Genomic DNA, 14,884 nt, shown 5'->3' with positions numbered 1-14,884 from the left:
AATACAAAATATAAGAAATAAAAGAAAAAGTATTAGAGAAAAGAAAGAAAATGGCACCCAAGAAGGAACAAGTAAAAACAACGGGAAAAAAAGAAAAAAAGACGCCGGAAAAGAAAGGAGAAGGCCTTACCTGCACGAAGAAACAGGAAGTCGTGGTGGAGAAGAGCGCCTGATCTCTGAGGTTGGTGTCAGCCCTGCAGAGTCGTCACCCCCCCCCCACCCCCCCCCCCCGACTGCTGGACTGCAAAAACAAAAGTGTGTAAACTAAGGAGAAGGAACGCCAACGGGAGGGGGACTCAGCAGAGGAGTGGGCAACCACAGCGCGACCAGCTGGAAGAAGAGGAAGGTGGCAGGAGAGGGAGAGAAAGAAAAGAAGAGCAGCAGCAGGAGGCTCAGATAAGGAGCTCAGAAGAAGAGGACCAACAGCAAGAGGCCAAGCAAGAAGAGGTCCGACAAAGTGAGACAAGCAAATAATCAAGTAAGTCAGAAGAGACACAGATACAAAGAAGAGAAAAAGAAGACACAAATACAGGTAGAGACACAGAAGAAGAGGAAGAAAAAGACCAAGATCTTCACAGAGAAATAGAAGGTAAAACAGATGGACAGAATATAGATAAAGCTTTTTTTCAAGAGCAAATGAGAGCATTAAAAGACTGGTTGTCATTAGAATTTAGTGCAATTAAAAGAAAAATGAAAAGAACAAAAAACATTGCAAAGATTAGAGCTGGTCATGACAGAAATAGGGAAAAGAGTAGAAAATGTGGAAGAATGAGAAATGGCTGTAGAAATGGAAGTAAATGACTTAAGAAGAAAATTGGAAGAAAGTGATAAAAAAAATTAAAGAGTCACAAGAGATGTTAGCTCAGAAAATTGATATGTTGGAAAATTATAGTAGGCGAAACAACATAAAAATAGTTGGGCCTAAAGGAAGATGAAGAAGGCACAGATATGAAGGAATTTATAAAAGAATGGATCTCAAAGGTCCTGGGAATGACAGAAATGCAGGAAGGAGTGGAAAGGACACACAGAACACTAGCTCCGAAACAACAGACACATCAAAAACCAAGATCCATTTTAGTAAAATTTTTGAGATATATGACAAGAAAAAATATACTGGAGTGGGCAAGGAATAAAATTAGAGAAGACAATAAACAATTGGAATACAAGGGTCAAAAAATATTTTTTTTTTTTAACCCGGACATAAGTTTTGAACTCTTAAAGAAGAGGAAGGAGTTTAATACAGCAAAATCGATCCTATGGAAAAAGGTTATAAATTTATATTAAGACATCCAGCTGTTCTTAAAATATTTATCCCTGGGGATCAAAACAGACTGTTCTTGGATCTGGAGGAAGCACAAAAACTTGCAGAACGCTTACAGGACAGAAGAAGAGATGAAGAGATGTAACAAGAATGAAGAACGATGATAAAATATATATATAAGGATGTAAAAACAATATACAAGTAAAGAACTAAAGAAGGGAAAGAGAAGGGAAGAAAGGAAATAAGGGGGAAAAAAGGGAGAACTTTGTTATATGTGTAAAAAAAACTGTTTTTTGGGGGGTTGGGGGGAGAGAATTACCGTCACTGCAAAATCAGTTGACGCTTGTGAGCAGGTTCGCAATCCAAATGGAAAGGGGAGTTGTGGTTGCCGGGCAAGGGATAAGGGGCAACTCAGAGAGGGGGGATATTTGGGGTTAAGGGAATACTGGATGTAGGAGTTGTTGGAGTATTTTATGTTTTAAATGTGTTGTCATACATTGAGTTTAAAAAGGGAAAACTGAGAGATGAAAATGGGGAAAAGGGAAATGGCGGTGGTTTAAAAGGGATAAAAATAAAGGAGTATAAAATCAGTTTATTTGCAGATGACATCATAGTATACTTAACAGAACCAGAAATATCAATAAAAGAATTACATAAGAAAATGAAGGAGTATGGAGAAATATCAAGGTACAAGATCAATGCAAATAAAAGTGAAGTGATGCCAATGAGTAATGCGGATTATACAGAATTTAAAAAAAGAATCACCATTTAAATGGCAAACACAAGCAATCCGATACCTAGGTATTAGGGTAGATAATAACTTAAGCCACTTGTACAAATTAAATTATCAGCCACTAATAACAAAATTGCAGGAAGATTTAGAACATTGGAAAGAATTACCACTCATGTTGATAGGGAGGGTAAATTGCATGCATTAAAATGAATGTCTTCCCAATGATACAATACTTATTTCAATCGTTACCAATTCCCTTAACAGAGAAATTCTTTAATGAACTAAAGAGAATAATAAGGAAATTCTTGTGGAAAGGGGGGAAATCGAGGATAGCATTAGATAAATTAACAGAGAGGTACAACCAAGGTGGTTTGCAGTTACCAAACTTTAAAAATTATTATCGACCAGCACAATTAAGGTATTTATCAGATTTTTACCAGACAAGGGAAAAACCAGACTGGACTAAGATAGAACTAGATAAAATAGGGGAGAAGGTACCAGAACATATACTTTATAAGTGGGATGAAAAGCTGATACAATATAAAAGAGGAAGTGGAAATAGGTGTAAACAGGATATGAGATGGCCATGTTGAACTATATGACTATAAACATTAATGGAATACATAACCAAATTAAAAGGAAGAGGCTATTAAATTTACTGAAAAAAGAAAAAAAATAGATACAGCATTTGTGCAGGAAATGCATCTAACTGAAGTAGAACATAACAAATTAAAGAGAGACTGGGTAGTGCACATAGCGGCAGCATCATATAATTCAAAGCTAGAGGTATAGCTATATTAATTAATAAAAATGTACCAATCAAAATAGAGGAGGAAATAATAGATCCAGCAGGGAGGTATGTAATGATAAAGTGTCAGATATATTCAGAATTTTGGAATTTGCTCAATATATATGCACCTAATGAAGAGGATCAAAAATTTATGCAAGATATTTTTTTGAAGATTGTAGATACACAAGGAAATATATTGATAGGAGGGGATTTTAACCTTAATTTGGATCCAATGTTGGATAAAACTGGACAAAAGACTAGCAAAAAGAATAAAGTAGCCAAATTTATGGTTAAACCAATGCAGGAAATGAAACTTATGGAGGAGGCAGTACCCAAGAGAGAAGGAATACTCATATTATTCAAGTAGGCATAAAACGTACTCAAGGATCGATATGTTTTTGTTGTCGGCCCATATTCAAGGGAGAGTTTGATAACTGAATATAAAGCTAGATTGTTATCTGATCATTCACCCCTGTTATTAGCAATAGAACTGGAGGACATCCCACCAAGAACATATAGATGGAGGTTAAACTCCATGTTACTTAAAAGGCAGGAATTTAGAGAGTTTATTGAACACCAAATTAAAACATATTTTGAAATAAATACGGAATCAGTGAAAGACAAATTTATATTATGGGACACAATGAAAGCCTTCATTAGAGGGTAGATAATAAGTTATGTAACTAAGATGAAAAAAGACTACAATCGAGAAATAGAGCAGTTGGAAAGGGAGATAGTAAGTACAGAAAAGGAACTAGTAAAAAGAGATGATATAACAAAAAGGAGAGAATTGGCGGTCAAAAGAAATAAAATACAAAACATTAAAAACATATAAGGTGGAGAAGAACATAATGAAAATAAAGCAAAAGTATTACTAAGTAGGAGAAAAAACACATAAAATATTAGCCTGGCAGCTTAAAACAGAACAAGCTAAAAGAATTGTATTGGCATCAAGGAAAAAGGACAAACAAATTACATATAACCCAATAGATATTAATGAGAACTTTAAGGAATTTTATGAACAATTATACCAACTGAGAACGAGGGGAAAGATGATAAAATAGAAGAGTTTTTAGCTAAAATTGAACTGCTGAAATTGCAAGAAGAGGAACAAAACAAACTGATAAAACCATTTTAAATAGAGGAAGTATAGGATATATTAAAAAAGGCTGCCGAACAATAAAATACCTGGAGAGGATGGATTCGCAATAGAATTCTATAAAACATTTAAAGAGTTATTAATTCCTCCTCTCCTGGAAGTAATGAACCAAATAGAAGAAACACAAAACTTGCCAGATTCATGTAAGACAGCAATAATTACAGTAATACCAAAGACGGGGAAGGATCCACTAACACCAGCATCATATTGACCAATATCTCTATTTCATTCAGATTATAAAATAGTGAAATTATTAGCAAACAGATTGGCTGATTGTGTACCAAAAATAGTAAAACAAGATCAAACTGGATTTATTAAGAAAAGACGAACAGCAGATAATGTCCGTAAATTTATTAATCTAATTCATGCAGTTCAAGGAAATAAGAAGCCAACAGTGGCTGTTGTTTTAGACGCAGAGAAAGCCTTTGACAGAGTAGAATGGAATTATTTATTCAAAGTATTACAGAGGTTCAATCCACCAGAAAAATATATTAATTGGATTAAAGCATTATATAATGGACCATTGGCGAAGGTAACAGTAAATGGATATGTATCGAACCAATTTAAATTAAGTAGGTCAACGAGGCAAGGATGTCCATTATCCCCTTCACTGTTCGATTTAGCAATAGGACCATTGGCAGAACTGATAAGAACAGAAAATAAAATAAAAGGGATAAAAATAAAGGAGTATAAAAACATTTTATTTGCAGATGACATCATAGTATATTTAACAGAACCAGAATATCAATAAAAGAATTACATAAGAAATTGAAGGAGTATGGAGAAATATCAAGGTACAAGATCAATGCAAATAAAGGGGAAGTGATGCCAATGAGTAATGCGGATTATACAGAATTTTAAAAAAGAATCACCATTTAAATGGCAAACACAAGCAATCCGATACCTCGGTATTAGGGTAGATAATAACTTAAGCCACTTGTACAAATTAAATTATCAGCCACTAATAACAAAATTGCAGGAAGACTTAGAACATTGGAAAGAATTACCGCTAATGTTGATAGGGAGGGTAAATTGCATTAAAATGAATGTCTTCCCAATGATACAATACTTATTTCAATCATTACTAATTCCCTTAACAGAGAAATTATTTCATGAACTAAAGAGAATAATAAGGAAATTCTTGTGGAAAGGGGGAAACCAAGGATAGCATTAGATAAATTAACAGAGAGGTACAACCAAGGTGGTTTGCAGTTACCAAACTTTAAAAATTATTATAGAGCAGCACAATTAAGGTATTTATCAGATTTTTACCAGACAAGGGAAAACCCAAACTGGACTAAGATAGAACTAGATAAAATAGGCGAGAAGGTACCAGATCATATACTTTATAAGTGGGATGTAAAGCTGGTACAATATAAAAGCTCACCAGTACTTCATCATTTACTCAATATATGGGAAAAAAAATCACTTAGAAAGGAAAAAAATGAATTAACAGATACCAAAATTACAATTGACGCAAAATCCGCGAATCCCTTTTACAACAGATAACCTTTCCTTTAGAGAATGGGAGAGAAAAGGAATTAAAAGAATAGAAAATTGTTTTTTGGGAAATAATTTATTAACATTTGAACAGTTGAAGTACAAATATGGAATAACTCATGGTACAATGTTTGCATATCCTCAACTGAAAGCTTATTTAAAGGATAAATTGGGAAACAGACTGAGATTACCAGAAGGAAGCAGCTTTGAATATGTGATAATTAAAAGATTTATTTTGAACATGTACATAAGGAAAAGGATGAAATAAGCTATAAACCCAAACAAAAGTGGCAAAATGATTTAAACATAAAGATAAAAAATGAAACATGGGAAAAGTTATGTTCTGGAACTATGAAGAATATAATAAACACAAGGTTACACATGATACAGTATAATTGATTACACAGGTTATATATCACACCCCAAAAGTTTAAAAAAATGGGATCCAACATGATCAGATAGATGTTTACGCTGTAAGAAGGAAATGGGAACAACAGTACATGCAATTTGGGCATGTGAGAAAGAGAAAATGTTTTGGGAAGTTCTAAATCAGATATTAAATAAAATCACAAAAAATAATATACCAAAAAAATCCAGAGATCTTTCTTCTAAGTAATATAAGAAGTAAGGAATTAGGCCTCAAATTGGATAAAGTGCAAAAAAGATTTATTATGATAGCCTTAGCAGTAGCAAAAAAATGTATAATGTCAACTTGGAAAATGGAAGAGTGCCTGAGAGAACAGCAATAGTACATGGAAATGAATAAATGTATTCCATTGGAAAATATAACATATAATTAAAAAAATAAAGTCATATTATTGGAATAAATTTGGGAACCATACATGGAACATAACAGAGAGGGCTTGCCTTGGACCTCCTCCCCCTAAAATGATAAGAAGACAAAACGACTTGATCCAGTGTGTAAAAGTAGATCACACATTTTTCTTGTTTATTTTTCATTGTTTAATGGTTTTATGGTATTGTATATGTTGAATATTTATTGGTTTTGGAGGGGGGTGGGAAGGGGGGAGGGAAGGTATGGGGGAAAAAAGGGAGAAAATGCCACTGTGTATATTTAATGAGAAACGTTTGTATATATTTTCGTTGATATGGTTCACAGAATGAAAAATAAAAAATTATAAAAAAGAACAAAAAAAAACAAGGCACCAGTCAGATTACAGAGGCTACTCCTCTACCTCCAATGTTATGACTTCCCCTTGAAGGAAATGGTGCTCACTGATGCCTTGTCACGTCTTTCCCCAAATGAAAAATACGAAATAAAAGACATGGAGATCAAGGTAAATCATCTCGTCAGTGTGACCAGTTAACAAACTAAACCTGATTAAAGAAGAAACGACAAAGGATGAGGTGCTGCAGTTGCAACAGATGATACATGGATGACCAAAAAGGATTAAACATGTGCAGCCTACAATACGTCAGAATTGGTCTGTCAGGGACGACATACCCCTGGAAAATGGTGCACTGCTGGCAGGGTCTCAGCTGATAATACCAGAGACAATGCAAAAATAAATTCTCCAGAACATACACCAAGGCCACATGGGAATGGAGAAATGCAGACTCAGAGCAAAGTCAGCAGTTTACTGGATAGGCATGTACAAGGACCGAAAAAATGGTGGCTATATGTCTGGCATACCAGAAATACAGAAATACACAATAAAAGGAAGAGATGATTCCCGCTGAAATACCTGTGTGAGCAGGCCTATTCAGAGAAAACCAGGAGTAGTATCTCATTGTGTCCTGCTACTACTCCAAATTCCCCTTCATCAAGAAAGTGAAGGACCTGAAAGCACCAAACATCACTGCTGCAACATGAGTGCTCTTCACGGAACAGGGGATACCCGAACAAGTGATATGTGACAATGGGACCCAATTCACATTGCGTGAATTCAGAGAAATAGCTGAAGAATATGGGTTCACCATCACTACTTCATCACCATATTACCCCAAGGGCCATGGATTCATTGAGAGGCATGTACAGACAATTAAACGCACTCTCACAAAGTGTCGAGAGACAAAGGAAGACCCTTACCTTGTCACAGCGAGCAACACCCTTGATGGCTGACATGAAGTCCCCGGCAGAGCTTCTAAATGACAGAAAGTACAAAACAACCCTACCAAGCAAAATCTGTCCACCAGATGACCAAGAGGAAACAAAAAGAAAGTTGGTTAACATACAAGAAGAAAGTCATCAACATTACAATAAACATGCACAAACATCACCAGAACTCTTCAGAGGGCAGCATGTGCATGTTCAAGAGCCAGTGATAAAAACCTGAAGTCCAGCAAAGATTGTTAGAAAAACTGAGACAACAAGGTCCTATATCATTGAGACAGAATCTGGCAGACAGCTGAGATGAAACAGGACCCACATTGACCCAAAACCAGATCTGACACAGAAAGCACCAGAAGCATCAGCAGCTTCTGAAATTCCAACAACTTGTGGGGGAACGTGAGGCAAAACCCCAACCGACAACACAGCAATGACTGCACAGCAAGCAGCAGGAGAATCACAGGACCAAACAGTTGCTACAAGGTCTACAAGGTGGAGAAGCAACATTCTACCACCAGTGTGATTCCGCTGAAAAGAATATAGAACTGCCAATGTGTTAATTCTCAATTGCAATTGCAGATAAAGAAGCAGTAATGATTTATTTTAAAGAAATTTTAAATTTATAATTTTTTTAAGAAGGAGGGATGTTATATACGGAGGAAACTTGGGACTATTTTATGCTAGAGCATGAACACTAAAACTGTAAGAGCCACATCACACTTGAGAGTGGTGCATGCACAGTGAGACACATTGTATCAATACGTGGCCCAGTAGCTAAATGTGAGTAAAGAAATGTGCTGTTAAACTTACAATCCTTTCTAGAGTTTATCAAGACCTCCGATGGTACAACCTGGACACAACACTTTCAGACAGGATACAAATGCATCCCTTTTAGCACCATCTTCATCTGGTAATTCTGCCTCTTTATTTATGGTCTTGCCCAAGTAAGTGTCGTCACTACCAGTGTGAGGATTGCACAGATCCATGGATGTGGCGTGCTAGAAGTCCTCAATTGAAGATACATTTTGAGGAAGACCAGTCACTAACCTTCATCACTGTGATAGCTACACTTGAAATACAAACACAATGTGAAAAATAAATATTTGCAGATCTTGCAATAATTTAACCTTCCTCTGTAGGGACCGCTGTTGAACATGAGATATTAGACTGTTAAGTGGATGTAAAAAAGGGCCTTGGTCACTTTCAATTTTAAAGAAAAGCTGTCAAGTTTTTCCAGTCACCATTAATTAATCTCTCAACCATTATCATGGAAATGAATTGGTGTAGTTTTCAATTGGTTCCTCTAACATTATCCAGCAGAATTTGGGCATAATCAAATTAATGCAAATCTTGAATCTTAAAGTGGTGAGTTTCACCCGAAACCACTGTGCTCATGTTTTCCATGATCTATTATGCATGTTCAAGACAAACTCAGCCCCAGTTTCATTTCCACTTTGACCCCAGGTGGAAAATGTGAGATTCTGCTTGTTGCGGTGGTTTAAAAAGTCTCTCAAAATTTCATTCACATCCTAAACCAAACAAATCTTTTGGCAGCATCAGTTGAGTTTTGCAGACACACCATGGTTGGGCACAGAACAGTCAGTTCATCTACATATTTGCTTCATAGAAAGGAGATTGGAAAATTAGCTGAATTACTAACAAAAACCTCACACCCAATTACTAACAAAAACCTCACACCCAATTTTGCCAAAAGCTGAATGTGTACTTTAGGAAAGGAAAACCAGAGGTGTACAATCCAAGGATTATTGGAGGATCAGAGGTGGAAGAGAGTGAGAAAATTTCAAATCCTGTTAGCCACTATCCTGGATCCAATACCCTAATGTTATCATGAAGAAAGCACATCAGCACCTTGAATTCCTCAGGAGTTTGCGGAGGTTTGTATGATGTTGAAAACCTTGGCAAACTTCTACAATGTGTCGTGGAAAGTGTGCTGACCGGCTGCTTCACAGTCTCACAATACCTCGAAGCAGAAAACCTTGCAAAAGGTAGTGGACACAGCCCATCACATCACAGGGAAAACTCTGCCCACCATTGAGAAAATCTATATGGAACACTGTTGTCAGAGAGCAGCAGCAATCATCAAGGATCCAAACCACCCAGAACATTCTTTGTTCTTGCTGCTGCCATCAAAAAATAAGTATTGGTGCCACAACATTTGTACCTCCAGATTCAGGAACAATTGCTACCCCTCCATCATCAGACACCTAAACAACAGGCTCGTTTAGATACTCATTTAAGGGCTCTTACCTTGCACATTATTAATTACTGAATACTTATATTCAATATTGTTCTGCCTGGCCCGCAGGAAAAAGAATCTCAGGGTTGTATATGATGTCATGTATGTTCTCTGACAATAAATTGGAACCTTCTCATCATCACAAGGCATTTAAGAATTGATTTTGAAGTGTTGGGAATATTCTCAAATCACAAGATTTACTAATAAACTGACTTCTGTATTCTAATAACTTCTGTAAATAATTCACAATCAATTTTCAAGTCAATTTCGGTCATTTTAAATCAAGCTGCATGCAGATTGAAAAGCAGTATCTACATTTTTTTTTAAATCGATGGGAAAACTATTTATTTGATTTTACAATTTTTGCTTTCCCTGATTCCTGAAAGATTTTATGATTATGATAGTTGGCAACCATGTTTCCCACAATCCAATTGTCCAATTGTGGTTTTGGAGCATCCTGTGTTTTTACAAAAGGAGTTATTAAAACACACTGCTGGAGAACCTCAGCAGGTTGATCAGCATCGGTGGAAGGAAAACAACGGTCAACATTTTGGGTCAGAACCTTTTATTCAGTCTTGATGTCAACAGTTTTTTTTTGCCCACATATGTGCTCGACCTGCTGAGTTCCTCCAACAGAGAGTATTTTGATCCAAATGAATCCCTTGCTTTGACAAAGCTTCGAATAGACTATCTATTTCATGAGTCTGGTATCAGGCACATAAGTGACGCAACTTCCACATTGGAGATGGATGTGTGAAATTTGAGAAATTACTCTTCAGGATTTAGGACACACGTATTGACCAATTTTCTGACTGTATCTCAGGAGGCACTTACAAGAGTATTAAAGCTTGGCAAACATGATGGCACAGTTAGTGCAGCAGTTAGCATAATAATATTACAGCGCCAGTGTCCCAGGTTCAAGTCCCACGCTGTCTGTAAGGAGTTTGTATGGTCTCCCCTTGTCTGCGTGGGTTTCCTCCAGGTGCTCTGATTTCCTAGCACCCTTCAAACCTTAAAGTGTTGTTGGTTAATGGGGTGTATTTGGGCAGCACGGGGTCGTGGGCCAGAAAGGCCTGTTATCTCGTGATGCACGATCAATTGCACAAAGATTGAAATAACCGAAACTGAAGGCTTTTATTTGCAAGAGACGGACAGCATCCCTGTGTTGGTCGCTCACACTGACCTGGACATGAACTGGGGGCAGGCTTGTGGCATGTCGGCCTTTATGGGGAATGTAAACAGTCTCTCACAAGGTGTCTCTTTGGTGGCCGTGCACAGGAGGGACCGGATAGCATAGAGCGCCTCTTGCCAGTGAGGGATGGGGAAACCCTTGGACTTTAAGGCCAGTAGTACTGCCTTCCAGATCATGCCATTCTCCTGCTTCACCTGGCCATTCCCTTTGGGGTTACAGCTGGTGGTCCGACTAGAGGCATCAAATATTGACGCAGCTTATCGCTCATGAAGGATGAACCCCTGTGATTATGGACATAACAGGGGTATCCGAAAATGGTGAACAGATTGTTCAGGGCCTTTATGACGGCAGCTGCAGTCATGTCCGGGCTGGGGATAGCAAAGGGGAACCACAAGTACTCATCGATAATGTTGATGAGCTACACATTGCGGTTTGTGGAGGGTAGAGGTCCTTTGAAGTTCATGCTCAAATGTTCAAAGGGGTGAATGGCCTTGATCAGGTGTGACTGGTTGGGCTGGTAGAAGCACGGTTTGCAACCCACGCAGACCTGGCAATTTCTGGTCAGCTTACTGATGTCCTTGGTGGAGTAGGGGAGATTATGGGCCTTGATAAAGTGAAAGAAATGGGTGATCCCTGAGTGGCAGAGGTCATCGTACAGTGCCTGCAGTTGATCCATCTGCACACTGGTACAAGTCCCCCAAGACAGGGCATCTGAGGGCTTATTGAGCTTTCTGGGCCAGTACAGTATGTCAGAATTGTAGGTGGAGAGCTCAATTCTCCACCTCAGAATTTTATCATTTTTGATTTTACCCCACTGCTGGTTGTTAAACAGAAGGGCTACTGCCCAGTGGTCAGTCAGCAGGGTAAAATGCTTACCAGTGAGATAATGTCTCTAGTGCCGTATCCCTTCAACGATAGCCTGGGCCTCTTTATCGATGGAGGAGTGCTGGATCTCGTGGCCTTGGAGGGTACGCAATAAAAATGCTACGAGCCTGCTGGTCTGGTTAATTGTGAGGGCCAGGGCAAAGTCTGATGCATCACACTCCACCTGGAATGGGATGGATTTATCCACTGCATGCATTATGGCTTTTGCAATGTCGGCTTTGATTGATCGAATGCCTCGTGGGCTTCTGCCGATAAGGGGGAAATGGTGGCCCTGATGAGGAGTCAGGCCTTCTCTGCATAGCTGTGGATCCACTGAGTGTAGTAAGAGAAAAAACCCCAGGCACCTTTTCAAGGCCTTGAGGCAGTGGGAAGTGGAAGATTAACAGTGGGCCATGCGGTCAAGGTCGGGGCTGATAACTTGTGTTTTAGATCAAATTGAAGAGTTTGGCGGTGTGGATAAATTTCTGGAGGTTCCTATCATGGTCCTGCTGATCATGGCCGCAGATGGTGACATTGTCAAGATATGGGAAAGTGGCCTACAGCCTGTGTTCTTCCACCATCTGATCCATCTCCCTCTGAAAGACTGAGACTCCATTCGTGACTCCAAAGGGGACTCCCAGGAAATGGTAAAGCTGGCTATCCACCTTGAAGGTGGTATATTGGCAGTCTTCGGGGTCAATTGGGGTATGCAGGCTTAAGGTCTATGATGGATAACACCTTGTATTGTGCAATTTGATTCACCATGTTGGCTATGCGGTGCAGGGGGCTTGCATCCAGCCAGGTGAACCTGTTGATGGTCTGGGAGTAATCGATGACCATCTGGTGTTTCTCCCCATTCTTCACCACCACTATCTGGGGCTCGTATTCTGTTCTATCACCCCATTCAGCAAGGTGGCGTCACACCTCTGACTTAATAAATACCCTGTCCCCAGCACTATATAGCTGACTTTTAGTGGCGATGGACTTACAGTCAGGGGTGAGATTGACAAACAGGGGTAGGGGCGAGATCCGGAGCGTGGCGAGACCACATGTTGGATGCAGTGATTGGGTTTGGGCTGCTGTCGGCCACATGGTGAGGGGGGGGGCAGGCAGTTTAAAAACTGCTCATTACAGTCCTTGAGAGGAGGGTGGGGCCTGTCATACTCCATGGTGACACTCTTCAAGTTGGACTGGAAGTCTCATCCCAGTAGTATGGGTACACAGAGCTGTGGCAGTATGAAGAGTGTAAAGTCACGATATACTATGGCCCAGACAGTCAGTGTTACTGTGCAACAGCCACAAATCTTTGCTGAATGGGATTTTGACGCCAAGGAAAGTTGATGGGGTCTGTCCTGATCCAGGGTTACCAATACCAGCATCAGCTCATTGTCTGAGGTGTTTCATTGGCTGCTGGCAGTCCAATAAGATGGCACCCGAGATGGCGGCCCCCATGGTGCATACCCGGTCTTTTCATCGTTTGCAGGAAGAGAAAGAGGAGAGGGCGGAAGTGATATTATTGTGGTCGGCAGTCTCAGTGGTGTACGTACGCAGTCATCCCAGGTCCCAGGAAGTGATGCGGAAGTGACAGCATCTAAGATGGCTGCCCCCACTCGCACACAGCGCTCCTGGAACTCGGGTTTGTTTGGACTTACAGACCTTCACGAAGTGTCCTTTCTTCCTGCAGTTGGAGTAGATGGTGTCCCTGGCAAGGCAGTGTTTCCTCAGGTGCTTAGCCTGCCCACAGAGGTAGCACGCTGGGTGGTCACTAATGGCAACAGTAATCAGTCAGGATGGGAGGGGACTTGCGATCCCTCCTCCTAAGATGGCAGCCCCTGTGTTCTCTGTGAGGCAGCCGCGTGTTTGCTGGAAAATGATTCTGCCTCAAGAGTGTTCACCATTTCGATGGTATGAGGTAGGCTCAGTTGTCTCTGTTCAAGTAGCCTCTGCCTCACGTAGTCGGAGCGGATGTCTGTTACACAGGCGTCTCTGATCAGCAGCTGTGTGGATGTTCTGCACTCACAGCCTGGCAGTTGCAGTCCCTTGCAAGCTCCTGCAGGGCCCTGACGAAGTCATTGAAGGTTGCCCCAGGTCGCTGCCTGCGTGAATGGAGTACGTGCTGCGCATAGACCTCATTCACCTAGACTTTATACTTGTCATCCTTGTTGCCAGCAGAGGTTGGGCACAACACAAGGCCTACCTGCGCACCCTCTTCTCTCGACCGACCGAATTCACCCTCATGATCAGCCCAGCTAAGTGCCAGTTCGGGAAAGAGTCCATGCAGTTCCTGGGCCATACCATCACGGGTGAAGAGGCCACACCCGCCGCTACGAAGGGTGCTGGAATCAAGGATTTCCCACGCCTGGTCAACCTCAAGGGGCTACAGGAGTTCACGGGTATGGTCAACTTCTATAACCGTTTCATTCCAGGCACTGCGCGCATCATGCAGCCGCTCTTCACCCTCATCGCGGCCAAACACAAAACGCTTGCCTGGACTCCAGAGGCCTCCAGGGCATTCGAGGCCATGAAGGATGTCTTCACGAAGGCTACCATGCTCGCCCACCCACACACCGACCTGCATATGGCGCTCTCCGTCGATGCCTCTGAAACAGCCATCAGCACCGTCCTGGAGCAGCAAGTGAATGGACATTGGAAGCCACTGGTGTTCTTCAGCCGGCTCCTTCGCCCACCAGAGCGCAAGTATAGTGCCTTCAATCATGGGTTACTGGGCATGTACCTGGCGGTGCGGCATTTCTACTATTTCTGGGAGGGAAGGACTTTTACCATCTTTACCAACCACAAACCCCTCACTCAGGCGCTCGCCATGGCAAAGGATCCCTGATCAGCCCGCCAGCAGCGTCACCTCTCCTTTGTGTTGGAGTTTACCACCGACATTCGGCACAAGGCGTGGAAGGACAATGTCGTTGCTGATGCACTCTCGCAACTGGCCATCTGCTCACTGACACCTGGCCTCGAATTCAACCATCTCACCTGGAACCAGAAGTCCGACGAGGAGAAGCGAGCCTTCAGGAGTGCCGACACGGGCCTGCGATTCCAAGA

The sequence above is a fragment of the Narcine bancroftii genome, chromosome 1 (assembly GCF_036971445.1).
Source record: "Narcine bancroftii isolate sNarBan1 chromosome 1, sNarBan1.hap1, whole genome shotgun sequence".
In the NCBI taxonomy this organism is placed as follows: Eukaryota; Metazoa; Chordata; class Chondrichthyes; order Torpediniformes; family Narcinidae; genus Narcine; species Narcine bancroftii.
This window is presented reverse-complemented; position numbering follows the sequence as displayed.